The following is a 3,349-nucleotide window of genomic DNA, read 5'->3' on the forward strand; positions in this document are numbered from 1 at the left end:
ATGCCCCTCAATAGATCATAACAAAATGCGACTGAATGAGGAAAGTTGAAAGCCTGTCTAGAGTACAGACCAGTGTGGAGAGGGGAAGAGGGACACTTGGGATATTGGTGATGGAAATGTTGCACTGGTGAAAGATTTATATATACATATATATATATATATATATATATATATATATATATATATATATATAAATCAAAAGAGAAAGAAAGAAAGAAAATATTTTAAAAAAGGACAACAGAGTCATTCCATTTAGCTGTTGTCCTTCTGATGCTCTTGTCAGGAGGCCTTACAATATTTTAGTTGGGGCAAAGTGCAAGAATGTATCATATATTATAATTGAGATATTGTTACTATGTTTGTAATCAACAACTACTTTTTCTTACCTTTTTCTGGTGATCTAGTATGAAGGAAATCTCAGAATTCAAAACCAGGACCTTGCTGGATGTGGGTCTGGAAGCAAGCATCCATTATGGAAATAAACCACACAGTGAAAGGGACAGAAATGGGCTTAGGAATTGGAACACTCAGGCCAGAAACTCCAACGCACAAGCTTTCTAACCTTAAGAAGAAAGGCAGCTCAGTGGAGGAAGACTGGAGAAAGAATGTCCAATCGTTTTTTTCCTCAATTCACAGTACAGAACAGGCAAAGGGCCTGGGTTGAGTGTATATGGGGTGCATTTACTGTACCTCCTCTTTCTATATAGTAGTGTAAAGAACACAGCATGTGGTAAGAACTGAGAGGCCTTATTTTTTCTTTTCTTTTCTTTTCTTTTTTGATATATATATATATATATATATATATATATATATATATAAACCTTCACCAGTGCAACCTGGTGAAGTAAAAAAATGGGGAGAAGAAATGAACGAACACTTTAACAAAGAAGAAACACAAATGGCTAAAAGGCACATAAAAGAAATGCTCCACATCACTAATCATCAGGGAGATGCAAATCAAAACAACTAGGAGGTACCATCTCACGCCACAGAGATTGGCACACATCAGAAAGAAAGAGAACAAGCAGTGTTGGCGGGGATGTGGAGAGAAAGAAACTCATTCACTGCTGGTGAGAATGCCGTCTGGTCCAACCTTCGTGGAAAGCGATATGGAGATTTCTCCAAAAGCTGGAAGTTGAGTTCCCATACAATCCAGCTATACCACTCCTAGGAATATACCCTAGGAGCACAAAAATTCAATACAAAAATCCCTTTTTCACACCTATATTTATTGCAGTGTTGTTTGCAATAGCCAGACTTTGGAAACAGCCTAGATGCTCCTCAATAGATGAATGATTAAAGAAACTATGGTACATATACACAATGGAATATTATGCAGCCATCAGAAGAGATGAAGTCATGAAATTTTCCTATACATGGATGTATGTGGAATCTATTATGCTGAGTAAAATAAGTCAGAGGGAGAGAGATAAACACAGAATAGTCTCACTCATCTATGGGTTTTGAGAAAAATGAAAAACATTTGCATAATGATTCTCAGAGACAAAATAGAGGAGGACTGGAGGGTCCAGCTCCCGACATGAAGCTCACCACAGGGATCGTTTAGTGCAGTCAAAGAAATAATTACACTGAGATCTATCATAACAAAATGTGACTGAATGAGGAAAGTAGAAAGCCTGTCTAGAGTACAGGCCTGTGTGGGGTGGGGAGGAAGGACACTAAGAATGTCCAATCTTGAAACCCATGTTTTTATTAGCAAGAACCAGTCCACACCCGAGGGTAGAGAGAATATTAGGTAGGGAGGGACCCAGTAATTCAATCACCATATCACTCCCTAGGGTGGAGAATGAATACTGATTATGGTAAAACGCAGTGGTTCAACAACCTGGGTTTTTATAAAAAAAATTATTTTATCTGCTTTATGTAGCACTTCAGTGAACATAAGGTGTCTCTGTTTGCTATTTATTATTTACTATGTAATAACTACTGGCCCTTCAGCCAGATATGAGTGGCACAGGATACCTGTGTTGGTAGAGTTGGCACAGAGTGGATGCATTGAGTCATATGGTGTCTTCATTATCATTTCCTAGAAAGCCTAATATTATTTTCCAGAAAATCTGAATCTGTTGATAACTACCAACTGAGGGAGATGTTGCCTTTTCAACAATCCTCACTATTTTTTCCCAAAATTTTCATGCAAGCTTTCTCAGTGCTGGAAGTGATGACTCTTGTCATTTTAATTTGATATTTCTAGTATTCACCAATAATAAACAATTTTATATACCTACACGAAATCTGTGTGTCTTCTTTACATTCTTTTCATTTTTCTATGAATATTTTTGGAGATAGTATACTTTGCAAGGCTTTTACAAACATTGCCTTTATATTTGCTGATCTACTACATCAATCTCTTCAACCAGTGTTTCTAGATTCTTTTCCTGTTATTCCATAGTTTACTTCCCTGCTAGTGTCCAGTCCTCAGATATACTTTATTAAAAATGGCTATAGCTTTCTTATCTGTTTAGCCACTCTGTGTATCTTAACAGATACATTATATCCACTGACATTGAGAGCAATGATTGTCATTGGATTTAGTGCCATCTTTGTGTAGAAGTTTGGCATGTCTGTTTATCAATCTTGTCTTAAATGAGACTTTCCGTTTTTAAGGCTGGTTTTGAATCTGTAAAGTTTCTGAGCTGTTTTTCATCCATGAAGCTGTCCATACTTCCTTCAAACCTGAAAGTGAGTCTGGCTGGGTGCAGTATTTTAGAGAAAACATTTATTTTGTTGAGTTTTGTCACTATATCCAACACTGTCTTCTGGACTTAAGAGTTTCTTGTGACATGTCTGCTGTAAATCTTAAGGATGATCCTTTGAATGTAATTTTTCTTTTTGATCTTGCTGCTTTCAGCATTCTATCCCTATTTGTGAGATTCATCATTGTGGTGGGAAGGTCACAATGTTGAAGGGAGGTGTCCTGTTTATGATTAATACCCCACTACAATCATACTTGTAATTATGGTGCTTTGTTGTGTATGTAAACATTGTATGGGATTATTATGTTATTGACCCTACCCTGATCGGGGATTGTGCCCTACCCTAGGGTGTGACCTGGCATTCTGCCTCCAACCTAGGGTGGTACCTGATTCTGCTCCTACCACTGAGTGGTACCTGATCCCACCATTGGGTGGTACCTGATTCTGGGGGATAAAGACAAGGGTCTGTGGAAGGCGAGGGGCTTTTTGGCTGAAACTGATGCTGAGACTTTGGACTTCAGTCTTGTCCACCGAATAAAGCTAATATTTCCACAAGCCTGACTGTCTGCGAGCTGTTTACCCGCCATTTCACCTTAGAACCATCGGCTGGACAGGGTGGCAGACGCGTGCTC

At 38.3% G+C, this 3,349-nt stretch overlaps 1 non-coding gene across 1 annotated transcript; it reads right to left on the bottom strand.

Annotated features, from left to right (window-relative positions):
* Window positions 1-615: 615 nt before the first annotated feature.
* LOC126019428 (small nucleolar RNA SNORA51) lies at window positions 616-747 on the bottom strand. The gene has a single exon (XR_007499139.1). It is a non-coding gene; the product is annotated as a small nucleolar RNA SNORA51 (small nucleolar RNA).
* Between the last annotated feature and the right edge of the window lie 2,602 nt (window positions 748-3,349).

The sequence above is a fragment of the Suncus etruscus genome, chromosome 9, assembly GCF_024139225.1.
Source record: "Suncus etruscus isolate mSunEtr1 chromosome 9, mSunEtr1.pri.cur, whole genome shotgun sequence".
Classification (NCBI taxonomy): domain Eukaryota; kingdom Metazoa; phylum Chordata; class Mammalia; order Eulipotyphla; family Soricidae; genus Suncus; species Suncus etruscus.